General features: G+C 47.5%; 1 protein-coding gene and 1 pseudogene across 4 annotated transcripts in view; both read left to right on the top strand.

Moving 5' to 3' along the window:
• The first annotated feature begins 8,510 nt into the window (after positions 1–8,510).
• Positions 8,511–10,485, top strand: LOC122685773 (annotated as a pseudogene).
• Positions 10,486–14,347: 3,862 nt separating this feature from the next.
• Positions 14,348–24,080, top strand: part of PNOC (prepronociceptin) — a 29,737-nt gene continuing 20,004 nt past the window's right edge. For 2 of the 4 annotated variants that reach the window (XM_043891061.1, XM_043891059.1), the window contains exon 1: positions 14,601–14,687. The gene's annotated coding sequence lies outside the window, so the exon portion shown is untranslated. Of the gene's footprint in view, positions 14,428–14,508; positions 14,688–24,080 lie in introns of those variants that run through there. The other 2 variants (XM_043891060.1, XM_043891062.1) reach the window with 2 other exon arrangements.

Below are 24,080 nucleotides of genomic sequence, written 5' to 3'. Positions count from 1 at the left end.
CATTAGGGGTCACTCTTGGTGTTGTATGTTCTGATTGTGGATAAATGCATGCGCTGTTCTGGTGTCGTATATTTTCACTGCCCTAAAATCCTCTGTGCTCTGTCTATTCATTCCCCTGACCCTCTAGCCCTTGGTAACCACTTTTTACTGCCTACACAGTTTTGCTTTTTCCAGAGTGTTATATAGTTGGATGGCATCACTGACTCAATGGACGTGAGTTTCAGCAAACTCCAGGAGATAGTAGAGGACAGGGAAGCCTGCAGCGCTGCAGTCCATGGGGTCAATATAGTCGGACAAGACCGAGCGACTAAGCACATATAGGTGTGAAGTGGTATCTCGCTGCTGTTTTATTTCGCATTTCCTTGATGACATATGATGTGGAGCATCTTTTCATGTGTGCTTTTGAGCCATCTTATACCTGCTTGCCTGGTGGCTCAGATGGTAAAGTGCCTGCCTGCAATGTGGTAGACCCAGGTTCGATCCCTGGGTTGGGAAGATCCCCTGGAAAAGGAAATGGCTACCCTCTCCAGTACTCTTGCCTGGAAAATTCCATGGACTGAGGAGCCTGGTAGGCTACACAGTCCATGGGGTCGCAAAGTCACGACTGAGTGACTTCACTTTCACTTTCACCTTCTTTGGTGAAGTGTCTGTTGAAGTTTTCAGCTCATTTTTTATTCTGGTTGTTTCCTTATTGTTGAATTTTAAAGAGTTTTTGTGTATTATGGATAACACTCTTTTAACAGATGTGTCTTTTGTAAATTTTTTTTTCAGTCTGTGGCTTGTCTTCTCATTCTCTTGACATTGTCTTTTGCAAAAAAGTTTTTAGTTTGAATGAAGTCCAGATTATCAGTGCTTCCTTTTATGGATCATTCCTCAGGTGTCTTTATCTTTTTTTTTTTTCTGAATCCTTAGGTGTCTTATCTTAACTGTCACCTTCATACTCAAGGCCATTGAAGTTTTCTCCCATGTAATCTTCTTGGAGTTTTACAGTTTTGTGCTTTACATTTAGGTCTATGATGGATTTGAGTTAATTTTTGAGAAGAATATAAGCTCTGTGACTAGATTCTGTTTTCCTTTTTTTCATTGGATTTCAAGTTGTCTCAGCACCACTTGTTGAAAAAACTGGGGCTTTGCTGGTGGCTCAGTGGTAAAGAACCCACCTGCCAATGCAGGACACACAAGTTCAATCCCTGATCTGGGACGATGCCACACACCATGGGGCATCTAAGCCCATGTGCCACAACTACTGAACCTGCGCTCTACAGCCAGGAACCCATGAGGTCTAGAGCTGTGCTCCACAAGGGAAGCCACCACCACAAGAAGCGTGTGCCCTGCAACTAGAGGGTGGACCCCACTCACTGCAGCTAGAAAAAGCCCACGAAGCAACAAAGAGCCAGCATAGCAAGCTCATTTACATGTGTGTGCATTTGTTCAGCCCCATGGTGGTGAGTTTTGTTTCTTAAGGCTGGGGTACAGTGGGCATCAGGGACTTTGTTCTGAACCTGATGAGACATGTTCCTAAGGGCACAGAACTGTTCAGCCTCCAGGAAATCGTCCTCACACAGAAGAGAGGAATCAGAGTTTGTTTTTTGAAATTGATTGGGATCTAAAGCCTGAAATAAATATTCATACTTTACAAAAAAATAAATAAATAAAATCTGTTTAATGGGAGCAAAATACTCTATAAAAAATAAATTAAAAAAAGAAAAGACTGTCTTTGCTCCTTTGTCAAAGATAAGTTGACTATTTCTATGTGGGTCTCCAGATAAATTTTTATTTTTATGCTTTTTTTGTATAGTTTAAAAATTATTTGCTACAATGAACACATATTGCTTACATAGTCAGAAGAAAAAAACTCTTTTCACTTTGGGGGGAAGATACCATTTTCTGTTCCATAAGTGGTCTTTCCACCCCCTGGAAATTATTGGAATAACTGTGTGGTGAAACATTCATTCATTTAGCAAACATTTCAGTATGAGAAAATTCTGTATTGCCTGCAAAGATTCTGGCTATATCTTGAAGGTTTTTCTCATCCAAATTTAAGCTTTTTCTCCCTATTTTATTCTATAAATATTACTGTAACAACATGAAATAAAATTCTGAAAACAGGGGGGGAAATCACCATGTTGATATCTTTCTTGTTTCCCCCTAATCTGTGTCCAGATAATTTTTTCAAAAGAAAGACCTCATTGAATTTGTTACAGTATTTTTTCTGTTTGATGTTTTGGTTTTTTGGCCTGGAGGCACCTGGGATCTCAGCTCCACAATCACAGATGGAACCTGCACCCCCTGCATTGGGAGTGAAGTCTTACCACTGGGCACCCAGGGACGTGCCTGTATTCATACTATTTCATCCAGTCATACTTAATCACTGGCCTTCCTTTGACTTCTCTCTTCAGAATCTACTAACTCGTTCACTTAAAACCCTCTGGAGTCTTTCATATTTGGAGCATGTTCTGCTTTGTGTTAATTCTAAACATGTTTTTCAAGCTTCAACGGATACCCTGTGCGACAGAGAGGATCTTGTCTCATTCTTGTCTGGTACCCAGCTCTGAGCATGGTGATGGGCACAGAGGAGGTCGGTAGCCCCCGCGCTTATTGAATGAATGAACCAGAATACGGATAGTTGTGTTGGCGAGGAGGGGATGGTCTGTGTTTAGACGAAGCACACGGCACAAAGCTAGACGATGCAAATGAGAACATCTTCCCCTCCCCGATCCTGAACCCTGACTCAGAGCCCTCTGGTGTCTTTAGTCTCCAAGCAGCAGGGAATCCAAGCAGAAAATTCACTATTAATGGTTCAATAAAACATTCAGGTCCTGGATGCAGCCCCATGGAGGCCGCGTGGCAGGCTGTAATACACATGTGCCGGCTCAGGAGGAAGCCCCAAACTCATTTAGTCTTATCTGTCATTAGGACCAAAGCCTGGGCCCCCCGGGCCAGGCCTGGAGAACTCTTTCCCCATCGGAGGGCAAAGCAGCAGAACCAAGTTTTGGCAAGCTGGCTGAGTATCTGGAAATTTCCCCTCCTGGAGGTCTGCACTCGGTTCTGTAATATATGACACAAGAGGCGCATCGCCTACCTTTCCCTCGGAGGAACAATGCCATTATCTTCAACCGATGATGCCACTTTGGGGTTTTTTTTTAGGCGCTGTGCTCCTGTGATTCAACAAGATACATTTTGCAAGTAATCCTGATGGCACCAGCTCCTGTTGCTTGGGGAAAACTCTGTGATTGTAATGGTGGCAGACAGAGGTACCAGCTGTGTGCATGACGAGTGTGGTCCGCACAGGCCCAGGGTGGGGAGACCCATGGGTGGGAGGGAGACCAGCAGGACGGAGTTCTTAGGTAATGTCTTTTAATTGATGGTGAAACCATGGACTCAGAGATCCATTATTTCATTTTTGAAAAGAATGAAAATGAGTTTCTTTCTCAAAAAAAAATATATGTACTTATGTATGTTCATGGTGAGAGCTCATTTGCTCAGTCGTGTCTGACTTTTTCTGTGACCCCGCTGGACAGTAATCCACCAGGCTCCTCTGTCTATAGAATCACAAAAAAGTCAGACATCACTGAGCGACTGAGCATGCACCATGCACATATACAAATATACATTTTTTTGAGAAAGAAAATTGTTTTCATTCATAATAGAAAAATATTTTATATTCTTTACCACTGCTGCACGTGGGAAGCCATATATATATATATACATGTAAAATCTGTTTTGTATTCTCCGCTCCCAAAACCATGAAATAGCTTTGGGAAGATAGTCATCTTGTGTGACAAACAGCATCATTTCATGAAATGGCATTCTGTGAACTTTGTTTGGGGAGAGGGAAGATGAAGGGGCCCTCCTCCCATGAGGAGGGGCAGGCTCAGACTGGCAGGCTGTTTCAGGCCTCTGACTGCACTGGTGAGAGATGTGAGTTGATCTAGAAACAGGAGGTGTCACGAGATTAGGAGATTTTCACGTGACGCTATTTGCTGAAAAAACAGAAAACTTTCCGTGCAGTTGCTTGACTGTTTGTATGTCTATTTCTTTTTTTTTTTTTTCGGTATGTTTATTTCTGACAGGATTTTGAGGTTGGAGTCATCCTTGAAGGAACAGCCTCAGAGACATAGAGGAGAACCCACACACACTCTCCTGCTCTCTCTGATCAGTATTTAGGGGCTTCCTGGTGGTTCAGGGAGTAGGAAATGGCAGCCCACTCCAGTGTTCTTCCCTGGAGAATCCCAGGGACAGAGGAGCCTGGTGGGCTGCCCTCTATGGGGTCGCACAGTCGGACACCACTGAAGCGACTTAGCAGCAGCAGCAGTAGCTGGTGGCTCACTGGTAAAGAACCCACCTGCCAATGCAGGAGACAGAGATTCAATCCCTGATCCAGGAAGATCCGACATGCCACAGGGCTGCTAAGCCCATGCACCACAACTGCTGAAGCCTGCACATCCCAGAACACAGACTCCACAACAAGAGAAGCCACCGCAATGAGAAGCCCACGCACCCCAACTAGAGTAGCCCCCGCTCGGAATCTAGAGAAAATCCTGTGCAGTGATGAAGACCCAGCACAGCCAAGCATAAACAAATAAAAGTATTTAAAAAGTAAGTAATTCGTGTTAACCCTCCCTTAACACTCCAAAGACTGCCCTGAGTCTGTCACCCCCTGAGCAAAAACTCTTCAAGTCTTCCAATCACCAAGACAGAGCACAAATCATTGAGGCTACCATCCAAGCCTGCCACTGTCTCACCCAGCTGGCTGGTCCAGCTTTCTGTCCGATCACCCTCTTCTGCCAAGCCTCCTCCAGCCCAGAGCCCCTGGGCTGTGAACTGTAATCCATCTTCTGGCATATACATCTATCCAGATCTCACCCATCCTCCAAGACTTGGATCAAAATCTTCCCTTTCAGCCAAACCTTTCCCACCACCCCAGCAGGAGGGGATTCATCACCCTCACACACCATCGTATCTTTTGGAACAGTTTTACACACCCTTTTCCACTCTTACAACTCATCTTCCAAGCCAGACTGTGAGCTTTTTGAGTGCAGTAATTTTTATTATAGCTCATTGAATCTCTTGCCTATTAATATGTGCCTTGTGTGAATGAAATATCTGATCAATCAATATACGTGAGATTCGTTGACTTTAGGATGCTAGGCACTATGCTCAGTTGAAGAGGAACAGGAGAGAATGTAAATGCATCCCTCAGCTGGTTTATGGGCTTCCCAGGTGGTGAAGTGAAGTGAAAGTCACTCAGTCGTATCCGACTCTTTGCAACCCCATGGACTATACAGTCTGTGGAATTCTCCAGGCCAGAATACTGGAGCGGGTAGCCTTTCCCTTCTCCAGAGGATCTTCCTGACCCAGGAATCAAACCAGGGTCTCCTGCATTGCAGGCGGATTCTTTACCAACTGAGCTATCTGGGGAGCCCTCCCAGGTGGTGCTAGAGGTAAAGAATCTGTCTGCCAATGCAGGAGATGCAAGAGACTCGGGTTCAATCCCTGGGCCGAGGGAAGATCCCCTGGAATAGGAAATCACAACCTGATCCAATATTTTTGTCTAGAAAATCCCACGGACAGAGGAACCTGGCGGGCTACAGTCCATGGGGCCAAAGAGAGTCGGACACGATAGAGCACCTGAGCACGCAAGTGGTTTGCAATCCTCCTAGACGGACAAGATGTGAAACTGGCAGGGAACAGCAGGGGGCGCACCAGGCAACGCAAACTGCAAACCTGAATACAAGCAATTGTCCTAGAAAAGGTTCTGAAAGCTCAGGAAAGGAAAAGGGCAATTTTTAATTAGTTGTAAGGCTTCCCTGGTAGCTCAAATGGTAAAGCGTCTGCCTGCAATGTAGGAGACCTGGGTTCGATCCCTGGGTCTGGAAGATCCCCTGGAGAAGGAACTGGCAACCACTCCAGTATTCCTGCCTGGACAATCCTTTGGATGGAGGAGTCTGGCAGGCTACAGTCAATGGGGCCGCAAAGAGTCGGACACGACTGAGTGACTAACACTTTCGTTAGTTGTAAGACGTGGTTGTACTTGAGACGAGCTTGAGAGGTAATTATATGTCATAGTCTTTAGCTCAGACAGTAAAGTAACCCGCCTGTAATGTGGGAGACCTTGGTTCTATCCCTCGGTCAGGAAGATCCCCTGGAGAAGGGAAAGGTTACCCACCCCAGTTTTCTGGTCTGGAGGATTCCATGGACAGAACAGCCTGGCAGGTTACAGTCCCTGGGGTCACAGAGTCAGACATGGACAGAACAGCCTGGCAGGTTACAGTCCCTGGGGTCACAGAGTCAGACATGACTGAGTCTCTTTCACTTTCACTTTCCCTGGTGGCTCAGTGGTTAAGAATCTGCCTGCAGTGCAGGAGACGCAGGTTCATTCCCAGAGTCAGGAATATCCCCTGCAGAAGGTAGTGGCAACCCATTCCAGTACTCTTGCCTGGGAAATCCCATGGAGAGAGGAGCCTGGTGGACTACAGTCCATGGGGTCCCAAAAGAGTTGGACAAGACTAAAACAACAAGTATCTGTGTGATACCTTAGCATTTTCAAAGCCCCTTCCATTATGTTGACTGAATAAATGTTATACCATGTTAGGTATTACTAGACCCATTTTAAAGAATAAGTGGACAAGGTCCTGGAAGCAGGAGAGATTCAGCCAGTCACATGGTAGGGTAGGGGCTAACTGGTACTCAGACTCCGATCTTTGGAGTTCAAATTCAATGGGCCCTGCAATGCCCCCACTGCTTCAAACTGTTATCATCCATTGCCTTTAAATTTTGGGTGTAAAGGATTTTGGAGTAAGATAATGAAGCAAAATGAAAATGCCATTATTGGGCACACTGGGGTGGGGGGGAGGACGGGGGAAAGGGATAATTAGGGAGTTTGGGATGGACATGTACACACTAAGTAACACACTTAGTTATTTTAAATGGATAACTGAGGACCTACTGTATAAAAATAAATAAAATGTCAGGCACAGAATCAGAATCAGGGACACAGAAAACGGACTGGTGGTTGCCAAGGAGGAGGGGGCTCGGGGAGGGATGGAGTTGGGGGTTGAGGTGAGCAAACGTAAACTTTTAAATGTCGAATGGATAACAGACAAGGTCCTAGTGTATAGCCCAGGGACCTATATTTGATATCCTATGATAAATCATAATGGAAAAGAATGTTTAAAAGAAGAGTGTGTATGTATACATATGTATAACTGAGTCATGTTGCCGTACAGCAGAAATGAACACAACATTGTAAATCAACTGCACTTCAATTAAAGAAATTAATTTTTAAAATTAATTAAAAATATTGGGCAAGGTGCTGTGTGCAGGACAGATTGAAGGGGCGGGGGTGCTGGGAGCTCTGACAAATGGCAATAAAGATGAAATGATGACACTTGATAACTCCCCGAATACAGAGGATAGGAAAAGAGAGAGGAGGGAAACAGTCAGATTACAGAGCTGAGTAGCTGTGATGAGGCTGTGACGTTGGAAGTGTGGGCGGGGTGTGTTAGAGTGGATAGGACAGCGTCCCTGTGGGTATCGAGGTGATGTGAGTGAGAATTCCTGAAGGCAATGAAAACATGGCAATCGGGCTGAGACCGAAGGGCCTCCCCCAGTGAGTAAAGGCAATGAGCTTACCCTAGCACCTTGTACCTAATTTGGGACTTCCTTGGTAGTCCAGTGGCTGAGACTCTGAACTCCCAAAGCAGGGGACTGGGGTTCAAACCCTGGCTGGGAAATGAGACTAAGAGCTCACATGCCTGCAACTAAGATGCAGCGCAGCCAAATAAATAAGTAAATAACTTGTGCCGAATTTAACAGAGGGATCAGCTCCAGACCTGGAGAAGGAAATGACAACCCCACTCCAGTACTCTTGCCTGGGAAATCCCATGGACAGAGGAGCCTGATGGGCTACAGTCCATGAGGTTGCAGAGAATTGGATGCAACTGAGTCTGAGCAGCAGCTCCAGAGGAGTTTTGTAGCATTTATTTATAGAAAGTGATGGAACATGAGCATATGAGCGCCCCCCCCCCCCCGCCACCGCTGCCCCCAGTATTCATATGCTAACCCACCATCCTACAGAACTCAGGGCCGGTGATCTGGAGCCTGTGAAGAGCCTAGAGGCCTTCTTCCTCCTGAGCATGGCATGCCTTACTTTTCCAAGATCTCCGCATTCCAAGTTCCAGGACACACCTCCTCATGGGGATGGGACCCTAAGACACGGCCCTGAGAATCGCACAGGTACCAGGCACCAAGATGCAGCAAAGCAGGACTGTCAGATGCGCTGCCAGCTTGGTGTCCGGGCTCACCAGGGCCTGGGTAACCCAAGGGGAGGATGGAACCCACTGTGCCCAGCGGTCACCCAGTGGCCCACAGTGACCTTTAGTTCCCTTTCTGGGGTTTCATCCCCCTTATCTGACGGGCACAGTATCACTTCCCCCCGTTATTAATACACATGCCCTCCTCCACACACCAAATTTGTCTGTTGAGGTGCTCACCCGCAGGACCTCGGAATGGGACTGTTTGTAGATGGAATCTACGGGAGGTGACTAAGGTTAAATAAAATGATCAGGGTGGGCCCCGATCCCGTATGACGGGTGTCCTTCTAAGAAGGAATGAGGATGCCGAACACAGAGACAAGACCACGTGAAGACACAGGGAGAAGACAGAGGAGAGAGGCCTCTGGAGGATCCTCTTCAGTCCAGCCAGCCAGCCTCCGGAACAGGGAGAAAACGAACGTCAGTTGTTCAGCTGCTCGGTCTGTGGTGCTTTGTCTTAGCCGCTCGAGCCAAACTATATATCCCATAATCCTGACACTTGCCCAGAATGAAGCCCAGCTGCCCCTTCCGACCCACTCAGAGCCTGCCATTGACCTTCAGGATCTTAACATTTCGTTCAAAAAGTAAGAAAACACATCCCATCTCTCCCTTCTCACCCGAACGGCTCTCTCATCTCCAGGCAGATCTGCAGTTAGCACCAGATTATGTACGCCCTCATTCTCTTACTTCTAAGCCACCAGAGTGTGTCCTGTCCCCCAGGCTATCTTCTCGAGGGCGGGACACCTGAGTTCACCTCCCTTTCGCTCTCCAGCCGCAGCACTTGGCCGGATGCTCTGGATTGTAAGACCACAACAATGGCCTATTTTGCCTTGAAACTGGATTTGCCTAACTCTTCATTTATTTTTTTAAACATTTATTTGATTGTGCCAGGTCTTAGTTGCAGGATCTCTGATCTTCTTTATGGCAGGTGGGATCTAGTTCCCCAACCAGGAATCGAACCTGGGCTCCCCTGCATTGGAAGCACAGTGCCTTAGCCACTGAACCACCAGGGAAGTCCCCTAACTCTTCATTTAAAACAATCACTACCACTCAGCTTTCCCTGCAAAACCCTCAAATCCCACTGCTGGGGAAAAGAGGCTGGAGAGAGAGAGGAGATTCTCTTGATTTTCAAAATCCATTTGTGTTTTGATTGAAGGTGTTTGACAATGTAGAGAGGGTTTGCCCTCTTTGAAAATAGGAAACAGCTTCTCTGCCTGGGACCCTGCTAGCGTGGTTACTAAGGAGACCAATCGGCGGTAGGCGCCGTAATTAATCACTAAATTCCCAGCAGCTAAATCCCTGGCGATGAGAGGCTCTTTCCTTTGAGCGAGACAAGTCCTGGGTAGGTGGAGAGTGGAGGAGTTCATGGTGGGAGCCCAGTCCTGCCTGCCCGCTTCCTCCTGCAGTCCCCTCGACTGAGATTTGCCAGTGATTGTTTCAAGAGCTTCTAAATCTGGCTCCAGGCTTATCTGTTAGAACTGAATGAAGAATAGAGCTCTTTTCCAGTTATTGCGACGTGGGGAACCATAAGCAGCAAAGTCTCCCCCGACACCCTCTAGGAGGCGGTGCGGGAAGTCCTGCACGGGAAACAGCACAAGCACCAGAAGTCTTTGGAGACGGTGGAGCTTCCGATCAGCCTGCAGAACTATGACCCTCAGAAGGACAAACGCTTCTCGGGCACCATCAGGCTTAAGCCCACTCCCTGCCCCAAGTTCTCCGTGTGTGTCTTGGGGGACCAGCAGCATCGTGATGAGGCCAAGGCTGTGGATATCCCCCACATGGACATTGAGGCACTGAAGAAACTCAACAGGAAGAAGAAACTGGCCAAGAAGCTGGCCAAGAAATATGATGCTTTTTTGGCTTCAGTCTCTGATCAAGCAGATCCCACGAATCCTGGGCCCAGGCCTGAACAAGACTGGCAAGTTCCCTTCCTTGCCGACCCACAATGAGAACATGGTGGCCAAAGTTGAAGTCCACGATCAAGTTCCAGATGAAGAAGGTGCTGTGTCTGGCAGTGGCTGGTGGCCACATGAAGATAACAGATGATGAGCTTGTGTACAACATCCACTTAGCTGTCAACTTCCTGTTGTCATTGCTCAAGAAAAACTGGCCGAACGTTAGGGCCTTATACATTAAGAGCACCATGGGCAAGCCCCAGTGTCTGTACTAAGGCACAACTTAATAAACCATACTCAACCGTCAAAAAGAAAAAAGAAGAATAGATATATGTATATGTATGGAGAAGGAAATGGCAACCCACTCCAGCATTCTTGTCTGGAGAATTCTGTGGACAGAGGAGCCTGGTGGGCTGCCGTCTATGGGGCTGCACAGAGTTGGACATGACTGAAGCGACTTAGCAGCAACAGCATATGTGAATCACTGCTCTACACCAGAAACTAACACAACATTCTTAATCAGCTATACTCCAATATGGGCTTCCCAGCGGGTGCTGTAGTCAAGGATCCACCCACCAATGCAGGAGAGTAGGGTTCAACCCCTGGGGCAAGAAGATCCCTGGAGGAAGAAATGGCAACCGATTGCAGTATTCTTGCCTGGAAAAAAATTCCTATAGACAGAGGAACCTAGTGAGCTATAGTCCATGGGGCCATGAAGAGTTGAACACAACTGAAGCAGTTTAGCACATACTCCAATATGAAATTAAAATTAAAAAAAAAAGAACTGAATGGCTCTAAAGCTTGTAGCCACCTGGCTTGGGCCCCTTGATTGCAAGAGGATGGGGAGCTGGTATGGGCAGAGATGACCTTTCTGCTCCAATGATTTGAGCAAGTGGGTGTTGTCATTCAGAAGAGCAGAGGGCAGCTTGATGCTCCAAGACCAAGTCTCACCTCCAAGGGAAGCCCATGGGCCTCAAGGTGCCATGATTCAGCCACCAACTGCGGAGGAGAAACCCTTTAGGTGACCCTGAGCACCCAAGTTGCGCCCACAAGGTCTGCATCCCTGCCACTTGACTCCTGTTCTTCCCAGAGGCAAGGTTCTCACACACACACACTCCCACACTCCCCCACATACACAGACACAACTGTGAGCATAAACTCCTCTGGGCTCATTCCTGCCCTCCCCTCTAGGTGGTACAGGAAACGGCTCCCCACAAAATGCAGCTTCATTCAGCCCAAGGGGAACTTTCAGTTCATTCAGTTCAATTCTTTCATTTGGTAAAGAAGCAAAGAAAAATGCAGAGAAGTTAAGTGACTTTTCACTCTTACTTTTTCTTTCTCTCCACTTCAAAGGAAGAAGAGTGTTTGGCCACCCAACACCCAGGGAATAGGAAGATGATCAAAAGTAAGAAGACCATGGAAGATGTTTTTCAACTGCAGGTAGCAGAAAACCCAAGAAAGTGGCTGAAACAAAATGTGGTGGTTAAAATTAGCAATGGTTCCAGTGAACGGCCTCTGTATAGCCACCCCTTTGTCCTCTGACCTTGGGGGTCTCCACCCAACCTGGCTCTGGACTGGCCTTATGACAGTCCCAGGTGGCCCAGCAATAAAGAATCCATCTGCTAATGCAGGAGACAAAAAGACGCAAGTTCAATCCCTGGGTCGGGAAGATCCCCTGTAGGAAGACATGGCAACCCACTCTAGTATTCTGCAAAAGTTCATGGACAGAAGAGCCTGGCAGGCTACTGTCCATGGGGTCACAAAGAGTTAGATGCAACTGAGCACACACTCACAGCCAATAAATGCAGCAAAGCAAACGGAGTGCCAGCATCAAGCTTGGGTGAACCCCCAGGAATTCTACATGCTTCTGCTTGGTGCTTGCCTGGCTAGGATATATTTGCTTGAACTTGCACCCCAGACCAAGCCAGACCAGCCTGCTCAGGGGATGAGAGAGACACAGGAAGGATAAGACACTTGGGAGAGAACCAAGGTGCCCCCAGCCAACAACCAGCCAGTCTATAGCCAACTGCAGAGTCATGATGGCACCTGAGACCAAGACTGCCCTGCTTCTCCCAGCCTAAGTAAACAATCTGCAGGATCAAGAACCAAATAAGTGGTTGGTTGTTTAACAAATTCTCTGACTTTGGTGTGGCTTGTTAGGAACAAAGAGCAAACCGAATCCTGACATTTGAAATAAATATCTGAGTTTTTTTCTCTTAAAAAGTTAAAAATTGGAAATCCAGGATTGGTATGGCAGCCCAGAGTCATCCAGGACCCAGAATCCTTCTGTTTTGATGCTCCATCATCTTTAGTTCATGGCTTTCATCCTCAAAGCCATCTCATGATCCAAGATAGCTGCTGAAGCTCCACTCATCACATTTGTGTGCCAGGATGGCAGGCAGTAGGGTAGAGAAGAGGCCTCTTCTAGTTGAATTGTTCCTCTTAAAAGAGTTTTCCCTGGAAGCCCCACCCAATGACTGGCAGATTGATTCCCATTGGCTACCCTTGGCCACAAGGAAAGCTGGGAAAGGTAGGCTTTTAGTTGAGCACTTTGCCACCTAGAACAAAACCAGGGGTACTGTGTAGTAAGGAAGAACAGGGATATGGGTATTGGGTAGGCCACTCGCAACATCTGCCACAGCGTGTGTAAGATCAAGCCCCAGGCCCCAACATAGATCAGGATGCAAAACTGATCACATGCCATGCTGATTTCTCAGGGCTCATAGTGGTGGCTTTGCCCTATTGTAACAAAGTGTAAGATTTGGGCAATAGAAACCGAAGTGAAAACTGTGCCTTTGCCAGTCTCCTGGGCCCCTCTATACAGATGAATGGATGCTTTATTCTTAGAACTTGTTGCTCGTAACCTGGGACAGATGTTGCTTGCTTGCTTGTTCTCTTACTTGCTGTTTTTTAAAAAAATTGAAATATGATTCGTCTAACATAAAGTTCACTGTTTTAAGGCACACAGTTCAGTGGAGGTTTTAGTATATTCACTATGTTGTGCAACATCAGCCCTGTCTCATTCCAGAACAGTTCCATCACCCCCAGAAGAAACCCTGTACCCATTAGCAGTCAGAGCAGATGCTTTCTTTAATGCTTCCGCATCCAGTCTCAGGTTGATGCAAGTCCCAGACTCGCTACACGAGAGAGTGCTGAAGATCCTTGCGGCACAAGGCTCGAACCCGGGGGTTCTGGAATACGTGTGGATCTTCTTGGGACGGCCAGGGAGGAAGTCGTGGTGTGATTCACCTGCAGCTGGGAAAGCAGGGATGCACAAGGGCGTGCGGAATCGAAACATTCCCTGCCGAGGCTGCCATTGTCATCCAGGCTGTAAGTCGTGTCCAATTCTTTGCGACCCCATGGGCCACAGCAGACCAGGCGCCCCTGTCCTTCACTGTCTTCCTTCCTGGTGGCAGGTGAAGTACACCATGACCTCCTCCTTGCCTGAGGAGCCCCCATGGGCTGACCAGGAGCTCTTTTCACACAGGGACGGGAAAGAAGCTGCATGCTGAAGGGCAGGTGCTCGGTGGTGACACCCTTAAGTGTAGCAGCAGGTTTCAAAGCACTCTGTGGTGACAGCTGTTGGCAGAGAGAGTTTCAGATTCAGCTGGTCTGATTCCATGGGAAGAGATGAAGAGTGTGCAGAACGCGCCTTTATTAAAGGTGTGGTAGATTCCGAATACAAACAGAATCGAGTTTTTCTACCCTCACAGCCATCCTGGGAGGTGTTTGAGCTTCCCCCTTCACAGGAGGAGACCTGAGGTTCGCAGAGAGAACTCGCTCTAAGCAGAATCTCAGACGTGTGCTGCTGAGTGTCGTATCTCAGCATCTTCCACCCTGAGCACCTGGGAGGCACCCCTGGCCCCCGCCCATAGCAGGTGTGGCCATTCCCTCCAGTGGCCTAGTTGCGGCCGCCTGCGGGGACGTGACAGCAGGAGGGGACGCGACAGCAGGAGGGGACGCATCTGAACTCAGCTCTGGGCTTGTCTTTGTCAGTGGGAGCTCCCCCCACTTCTGCCCACTCCCGCGTCTTCATTCTTCAGGAGAAAAGGTTGCTCAAGGAGACTCCAGGACTGGGGTCTGCCTTGTCACTCTCACTAGGAGGCTGTTTTTTTTTTTTTTCCCCTTCCTGACTTGCCAGAGCTCCCATCAGTCCTCCCAGCGCCTCTGGAAGCAGAGCAGAGGCTGCTGTGGGATCCTGGCTGAGCAGCGTCCAGGTAAAGCAGTTGGGGGGGTGGCCTGATGGGGAGCCCGAGATGTCACAGGTCCAAGCACAGAGCCACGGCCGGCGGGGAGCAGCCAGGAAGGACTGGAGGTTCTGCCGCTCGCTTGATTACGGGGGTCAGCCGTGTGCATGTGTCATCGAGGTGGGCAGGGAAGGGGAGGGCTGTGCGTGTGGGGGGAGGATATATATGCCCGTGTGGCTGACACAGCGGAGCCTCACAGCCGGAGGAGCCCGGTTACTGACAGCTTACAGGTAGGCGACTGCGCGCGAAGCCCTCCGCCCCAAGACACGCTGCTGGGAGCCTGGGGAAGTGGAGGGCGGGCGGCAGGGCTGTCTCCCCAGCGCCTCTCCTTTGTCCAGTGTAGATGCTGCTGGCCTCCCTTTAGATTATTCCTTCATTCATCTTTTCCGTGCTCTCATGGAGGTGGGGGGGTGGTGGGTAGCGGTGGAGGGGAGGGCTAAGGCTTTTATTCTGGAGAGAGATGCAGAAGAAGAGCTGAACTTGGAAAGGAGGAAAAGTTTCCATTCCCCAGGTGTGGTCCTTACTTTGTCACTGCTGTCTGCGGCGAAAAGGTGGTTGTAGGAGTGAGGTTAGGGGAGCGGCAGGCACTGGGGGGTGGGGCGGGGGCTTGCCTTGCGAGGCAACCCTCCGGAAGCGCCCCCCACCCCCGACCTACCCCTCCAGGCACACTTTAGGAGTGGTTTCTGTCTGTGACTGACTTCCTTTCACAGTGGGTGCAGGCTGCTTTCCGACATATCACTGAACTCGATTGGGATTTGGCTTTTTCATCCCGAGGGAACCCTGCTCCCCTCAGCACCCAATACAAATCGCTAGCAGTGATGCGGGGAAGAGTCGGAGCCTGCCCTGGGCTTGACCGGTACCCAGCTGATCGCGGGTCGCTGTGTGTGAATTCCGCCGTGTATTTCCGCAGGGTTGACCTTGGTCTCCGGACCCTCTTTCTTTCGGAGGTCTGTTCTCTTTTTTGCATCTTTCTTCCTTCTACCCCTCTCTGCCACCTAAAGGTTTCTGCAGGGGTCCTGCGAAAATGACGTTCAGAAGTCATGCAAACTCTGGCTCTCGCTCAGCCTCCTTTTCCTCTTTCTCTCTTTGTGCGTCTCTCTCCCTGCGGGTCTGGCTTTCCTCTCCCACCACTACCCATCTTTATCCTCCCGCATCTCATTCTGAACATGGCCAAGTTCTGAGGGAATTTCAAGTAAGTCAGGGTGCTTCGGGAAACGGACTATTTAAAGCAAGCAGCTTTGGACTTGAATACCCTGATCCTGGGTTTCAACATCTGTGTTTCGCTTCCTCGAGCAGCCCATAATTGCCCCAATTATAACCAATAACATTGTTCGGCAGACTAACAAAAGATGAGCTTTGCATGGCATTTGCCAGCAAGCCGAAACCGGAGTTTTCAACATAGAAGGTTGGGGGGGTGGGGGTGGGGGACGGGTGACTGCCTGGCTTCTTCTCAAAACCTCCCAAGGAAATTGCTGCTCTCTGTGGGTGGCTTTTGCAGGCACGCTCCTCTTTCTCATTTATAAAGTGTGGCAGGGAAAAAGGTCTGCACACTTCCACCGATGATGCTGCAATACCTTTCACAAAAAGCATTCGCGTTCCTTTGGACTAGCTGAGTCTTCTGCGGGGGAGGGTCCCTGGAAAGACTGTCCCCCCCAACCATCACCTTGATGGAAGGAACAGCTTCCACGGTTCCATGTGCTGCCTGTTGAGGGCGCTCTGGTGCAGCTGTGGGGTCCTCGAGGGGCGCAGTTCCGTTCTCCCCGGCTTTATCAGCCGAGGCTGAGGGTACAGGGGATTTAGAGGATGCAGATTTAGCATTATCGACAAAGGGAGTAATTGCAGGATCAGGCGCAAAGCGGTGTTTCTGGAGCCCAAGTCAGGAGCTGTCGCAAAGCTACTCCGTATTCAATCAATCAGGTATTTATTATGCTCCACCAAACAGGGGTCGATCCAACAGAGGTGATAATAACAGCCTTTACATTCACACAACGATTTACATCTTGGCGCTTTCACACACATTATCCTCGGCAACAGCAATGAGAGATGGTGTCATTATCTCCATGGCGCAATCAAAGCTGAGAGGTTAAATAATCTGTTTCAGGATGTGGCCGAGAGGGGACCGAGCCAGCCTTGCTGGCTCCAGTGCACGGCCCTCTACGAACCTGGGGTGCTTACGAACTAAGGGGGTGGGGACGGGGCAACACACAGTGAAAAAATTCGAGGACGATGCAAGGCTGGGTGTAATTAAGTCCTAAATTTCGTAGTCCAGACAGCAAGCACTGTAGGAATTTGGAGGAAGGAGCACTTGCTCAGAGAAGTCCAGGATTTCAAGCAGGTCAGGGAAGGAGATAGAATCTAGATGACCCAAGGGTTTTGGAGAGGGAGGTGGCCGCCAGGACAAAGACACAAAAAGAGGGCAAAGGTCCATGTATTGAAACCTACTGTATGCCAGGCAGTGAGCTAAATTTATCTATATGCCTATTTCATGCTAATGTGCACACACACACACACAGTAGGGATGGGAGATCTGGGGTGAGTTTCCTATACTTTCATCCATACTCAGTGAGACACACACACACACCCCAAGCCCCAGCTCCCAAGAAGGAAATCTACCTGATAAGAATCTGGCTAGAGAACAGGGGTAACAACAGCTTTCGTGGCTTGAATGGCTGGGAGCTCATCAGACAACCTCAATTGTTCTAAACATTTCTATTTAAATGCCTTTAGGTCCTCCTAGTCTCCAACATGCCACTTTCCTTCTAAACACAAACTAGCTGTGAGATTTATGGCATGCCTATTTGGGGGGGCAAGCCGGTTTTCTGGGCATCTTCCTAAATAGCCTATGATCACATTCGGTGTTGATTTTCTACGATCCTGAGATTTTTCAAATACTGGATGACGCCTCAGTGTTGCAGATACACCGCATCGCCAGCTCTGACGGGACTGACTGGGTGAGTGACGTGTGGAGCTGGCCTCCAAGGAGTCTGGGTCTTGGTGAAAATGTCAGTGGATCACCCGCACACACCCAGGGCTCTGCCTAGCCACCCAGGCTCGGAGCCAGCCTCCCCGTAGCTCACTCTCCACCCCTCCACCCAGTCCCCATTCATCCTTTCATTCATTCAGCCGAGAAACGTGCCTGGATTCCTGATGAGAGCCTGCAGTGCTGAGTGCCTGGGAAAACAGACCGGGCAGCCTGTCCTCAGAGCTCTTGGCCAATGTCACTCGATATTAATAAGTCCAGGCTGGTCGTCTCTGAAAGGGGTGTGTGTGCCCAACAGTCCACCGGGCTTTGGGAAACACACTGATTTTTTTTATGTGGTTATCTTATCTTTCTTAATTTGCACTTTAGTGGGTTTTATAATGTAGATAACAAATAAATTAGCAAGGTGTGCTCAAAAACGGTTTGATTGCTTGAGGTATAAAGTTAAAGACATTTGAAGATTATTGGTCTTGGGACTTCCCTGGTGGTCTAGTAGCTAAGACTCCAGGCTCCCCCTCTCAATGCAGAGGGCCTGGGTTCAACCCCTGGTCAGGGAAACAGATCCTGAATGTATGCCACAACTAACAGTCTGCATGCTGCAAATAAGACCTGGTGCAGCCAAATAAATAAATACTAGGGGAAAAAGGGGGGGGTACTACGCTTCCCCAATAGCTCAGTGGTAAAGAATCCACCTCCACCTGCAGTGCAGGAGATGCAGGAGACAGGGGTTTGATTCCTGGGTGGGGAAGAAACCCTGGAGGAGGAAATGGCAAGCCACTCCAGTATTCTTGCCTGGAAAATCCCATGGACAGAGGAAGCTGGTGGGCTGCAGTCCCTGGGGTCACAAAGAGTCACAACTGAGCACACATGCACACTGATCTGTATCCATTGTTCTTTTGCTGATCTGTATTTTCTAATGTTTTTGAAAGGAACACTAAGTGATTTTATTGTAAAAGCGATGAAAAAAAAATTTTATTTTTTATATAGGGAACCACAGGCCAGAATGAGGAAGATCCAAGACAAGAGTGATGACACTTTTCCACCTTTGTGACAGCACTGGGAGTAAATGTGCCTCTTAGGAATTCCCTGGTGGCCCAGTGATTAGGACTCGGCATTTTCACTTCTGGGACCTGGGTTCAATCCCTGGTCAGGGGGCAGCCAAAATATTTTAAAATAATGTAAATAAAATTAAATTTAAAAATAAAATAAAAAACTTTAAAAAAAGAAAAGAAGGGCTTCCCTGGTGGCTTAGTGGTAAAGAATCTACCTGCCAATACAGGAGACACAGGTTTGATCCCTTATCAGGGAAGTTCCCACATATCAAAGGGCAACTAAGCCAGTCTGCCACAACTATTGAGCCTGTGCTCTGGAGCCTGGGAACCGAAACTACTGAAGCCTGCAAGCCCTAGAGCCCGTGCTTCGCAACAGGAGAAGCCACTGCAATACGAAACTCACAATCATTTGACAGTAGCCCCTGCTCGCCGCAACTAGAACAAAGCCCTCAAAACAATGAAGGCCCAGCATAGCCAAAAATAGACAAGCTAAATTTAAAAAGAAAAAAGAAAAATGTGTCCATCTCTGCTGAGCCCCAGGTGGGCTGTTGTAACAAATATCTGGCCACTTATAAAATCAAAAATATTAATATTGACCATCTAATCCAACTGCCTCTTTTTGGAGAAGGGAAAACAGAGCCCCAGAGAAAGAAAGGGACTTGCTCAAGATCCCATAAGAGGAGCCTGGTGGGCTACAGTCCACGGGGTCACAAAGAATCAGACATGACTAAGCACTCAGGGCTCAAGATCCCAAAGGTGAGGCGGAGCTGGAGCTGGAAGCCCGGCCTCTTCCTCGCAAGGCACAGGGCTCTTGTTCATTCATTGCCCACCAGCTCCCAGCACACCCGGTCTGTGTGGGGTGGGGACATGCTTGGCCCTCCACCTTCTCTACACCCACCCACCCCCTTTCCAGGTGGCAATTTAGAAGCAGAGGAGGAACCTTTATGGATGAGAGTCTATTAGAGGAAGAAAAGAAATAAAAGGGATTCAGTCATAACTGGTGAATAAGCAAAAGCTCGGTGTAGGAGTCAGGGTTGCAGTGGGTTAAAGAAATGAGGAAGACAAACCCTCATGCTGGTGGGCAATGAAAAACCCCTTCAGGAACTGGGGACAGGCAGCAATAAAGAGAGTGTCAGTAGCAATGACATATTTACACTACCGTGTGTAAAATAGATAATGAGTAGGAAGCTGCTGTTGAACCCGGGGAGCCCAGCCTGGTGCTCCGTGATGACAGAGAGGGGTGGGACAGGGTGGGGGAGAACAGAAGAGAAGCTCAAGAGGGAGAGGAGATATAAATAACAACAACTGGTTAGAGTGTGCTGCAGAAACCAATGTAAATTTAAAGCAATTATCTTCCAATTAGAAAAAAAAAAAAAGGTGTATCATGAGAGAGGGATACCCAGAGTTCAGGACAAAAGGAGCTCCCTGCAATGAATTCACCCACAGGAACAGACAGAAAACCACTGAAATCCTCTCTGTTTCTTTTCTTATTTTGTTCACACAACTTGTGTGGCATGTGACATCTTCATTGCCCAACCAGAGATCAAACCCATGCCGCCTGCAATGGAATCACAGTGTCCTAACCACTGGACCATCAGGGAAGTCCCCTTGCCAAGATCATTGAAAAGTCTGATGAGAGCATGAGCTTGGAAATCAGATGGGTTGGAGTCTCAGTTCTGCCACTTCGAGTTATTTCGCCTCTTCAAACCTCAGTCTTCTCAACTGTAAAATGGGAGCAATAACATTTACCCCATAGGATGGATGCTTACAAAGCCATCAACACAGTCCCTGGCACAGAGGAGTGTGCTAAATATAATAATAATATGATTACTGTTAAATACAAACAGAGACCATTCCAATAAGATGCCACCAGAATTTGTCAACCTTTCCAAAGCAGGACCAGTGTGTGGAGTTTATGGTTCCCCAGAACATGTTTTAGAGTCAAAACACTTAAGTCCTGGCTTTTTTATAAGCTGGATTATCTTAAGTAAATTGTTAACCTCTATAAACATATGTTCCTCTCAAAGAGGGGATAATATTAACCCTAGATTATAGGATTGTATTGGGCTTCCCTGGTGGCTTAGATGGTAAAGAATACACCTGCAATGCAGGAGACCCAGGTTCAATCCCTAGATCAGGAAGATCCCCTGGAAAAGGGCATGGCAACCCACTCCAGTATTCTTACCTGGGAAATCTCATGGACAGAGAAGTCTGGTGGGCTGTAGTCCATAGGGTGGCAAAGAGTCAGACACAACTGAGCAACTAATGCTTTCCAGGACTGTGTAAGAATATAAAACTTCTGTTACAGCAAGAACAACATTCATACATGTGGCTGATGAGAAGGATGGAGGAGACATGCCTCTAGCAGAAAACCTAGTCCCTCTTTGCCTTCGCCACTAAAAGCACTAAAATTACAGGCTTTCTCATAGGTCATAAGACAAAACTCAATTAGCTTTTAGCTTCCGCTAAAGCTTCATACGTAATCCTCCAAACAGATAAGCAACTAATTATATTGCCCTTGGAAGCATGATTACAAACAAATAGATTAAATAGATTAAAGCTAAACACAGTGGTATTTTATCTTTATAAAGAGTGCTGTGGCTAAAATAAAAGGTAATTAAACATTTCTTTACTCCATACAAGATGTTCAGATGCATAGCATCCCCACAAGGAAGTGTTAGCTGAGTTTGGTTTACAAAGTGAATACAAACCCTGTAAAATTTAGACACACTGAGGGAAATTTTATTTACTGATAGTCTCTACTGCACAATCAAAAACGATAATCACAACAAATCTGTTGTTCCCCCCATTTTGCAGGTGAGAAGACTGAGGCTCTCTAAGGTTAAACGTGCCCTAAGTCACACACTTGCAAAGATCAAATATAAATGTAACTCAGAAATTAATCAATTACTCGTCTACATTTCTCTTGGCATTAACTGACACACAGCTACAAAGAAAGCACACAGATGTTGTTAAGACTTCTCAAAAAGTCTTAAAAAAAAAAAAAAGTCTTAACCTAGAACACAGTTGTACAAGGGTTATGAGGATTACAAAAAGCAACAAAGTGTTGTCCCCTTTATGCGAATATATACTAATTACTCAGTCGTGTCTGACTTTTTTCGATTCCATGGACTGTAGCCCACCAGGCTTCTCTGTCCATGGAATTCTCCAGGCAAGGATACTGGAGTGGGTAGCCATTCTCTTCTCCAGGGGATCTTCCCGACCCAAGGATCGAACCTGGGTCTCCAGCATTGCAGGCAGATTTTTTACCATCTGAGCCACCAGGGAAGCAAGCCCCTTTATGAGAATAATTACATATATTTTGAGCTTTTATTTATTTTAATCTCATTTAAATACCAGAAACCACCTGTAAGTTTGAACTGTGTGTTAATTCCAATTTTTAGAATTCTTTGAATTGAAGAGCAGAATGCATAGCACTGAGTAAAGATTTTTCATTAATTAGTGGAGTCACTTGTTAAAAGTGAGGGGTAGCAATCTCTGGCTTCTGGCTTCTTTTACTGCTAAATGCCCACTGACATTCATCAATCTTTCTGTTTCAGTATGGGTGGAACTTTGTTTTGCCATGCTATACAGCCTATGGGACCTTACTTCCCTGACCAGGGCTCGAACCTGTGTCCCCTGCCTTGGGAGCGTGGAGCCTTTAACCAGGGAAGTCCTGGATGGAACATTGTTACAAAACAGAAATAACTTTAGCCTTCAGCATCAGCTACTCTTTAACTAATGCTAACTCATAAACAAGGATCATAACCAATCATGCCTCCCCAGCAGTCAATTGCTACCAAGTGTTTTTCATTAAACTTAAGTGAAACACTGCCCAGGATGCAATTTTAAGGTAATATTACTAATCACATGCCTTGATTAGCCTGGGGGAGTAGAATAAGAGAACTGGCTGAATTTAAAAAAATGATTTTCTTATTTCTGAAAAAAAAAATATTAAAATTTAAAATAAATAGTAGCTAGGGATGAGACAGGGAGGGTTAAGTAGGGAGCTCAGAGGTGAGATGAAAGGTTGGTGTGCCAAGGATCAGCAGTGAGGGCTGGGCTAACCACAAGTAGATTTGGTAAGGTTTCCCCAAGGGCCAAACAGTTTCACATGCAAGAAAGGTATCGAATGGAACACATGCTCAATGTCCCAGGGGCTCATCTTTCCTTACCTCATCCTAAAAACCCATTTACCCAGAATTTGAGATAAGGAGTAGCAGTCAATCCACCAGACATTTGCTGAATGCGCAAGTTGCCACATTTAATGAAGTTCATGAAAAACCTCAGCAGGAGAGCATTTCATTAACATCTGTCACAACTTATCAGCTCAGCCTATGCAAACATTACGGATTGCAATTTTGTATTAGGAAGGCGAAGGTCCCCTTTCTCCCGGCTTTCCCCTTCCTTCTGTGATGTACGGACACTGCCACCATGTGGCCGTAGGGAGCATAGCATGCTGAACAAAGGAGACCCAGCTGTCTCTCCGCCCAGAATGAAACTGGGTAGAAGCAGCAGCTTAAAGGCAACTACCTAATTAAACAAAAGACGTAGCCAAGCAGCGCTCAGCTTGAGACCTTTGCTGATATGGTGACTGTTTGGAACTCAAAAGATATGTTCTCTTTGAAAGAGCCTATACGCGGTGATGAGTCTTCACTGCTTGTCCACCAACATGTTGCGCCACGGCAGACTTAGCACACAGCACCATTCCAACCATGCCTCCCAGACACTGGCAACTAGTCCTTTTCCAGAGCACGCATGGGGTTCCAGCTTTGGATGGCATCTGGCCTCGCTCTGGAGCAAAACGTGTTCCCAGCCCTCCCACCGGGACTGGAACCATTAACTACCAGAAACTTGTCAGGCCATGGGCTTCCCTGGGGGCTCAGACGGTAGAGAATCCTCCTGCAGTGCGGGAGACCTGGGTTCGATCCCTGGGTTGGGAAGATCCCCTGGAGGAAGGCATGGCAACCCACTCCAGTATTCTTGCCTGGAGAATCCCCACGGACAGAGGAGCCTGGCGGGCTACAGTTCATGGGGTCGCAAAGAGTCGGACATGACTGAGCGACTAAACACAGCAATGTCAGGCAGGCCCTGAAGTGGTTTCTAGGCCTGAGCATCCCAGGCTCCCAGGGAAGCGGGGGTCCTCGTAAACACTCCCCAACTCTCATTTGTGAAGAAGAGACACTCCTGAGACACTCCACTCTCATCTGTCAGACTTTCTTGAGCACCTCCTAAGCACCTGGCCCTATGCTGGGTGCTGGAAATTCAGAGGACCATAGCACATGATTTCTGCCCTTCAGGAAGTCACAGCCCAGTGGGAGAGAGAGACACGCAAGTCCAAGCTTACAGTGTAGAGTGCTAAGCGCCACACGGCAGACAAGAATAGTATTACAGAGTGAAGGCTATGTCCTGGGCTCCTTCTTTGACAAACTCTTGTTATACTTGTTCTGTGCCGGGTGCTATTTTAAAGATATCAACCCATTAATCATCCTATAAGACAGTTATTCTTACTGTCCCGGTTTTATAGATGAGAACCTGAGAGGTTGAGTTGCAGACGTGGGATTTTGCAGACCCAGGCAGTCTGCAGTGAT

Source organism: Cervus elaphus, chromosome 29 (genome assembly GCF_910594005.1).
Source record: "Cervus elaphus chromosome 29, mCerEla1.1, whole genome shotgun sequence".
In the NCBI taxonomy this organism is placed as follows: Eukaryota; Metazoa; Chordata; class Mammalia; order Artiodactyla; family Cervidae; genus Cervus; species Cervus elaphus.
The sequence above is the reverse complement of the archived record's forward strand: the minus strand, read 5'-3'. Positions and strand labels throughout refer to the sequence as shown.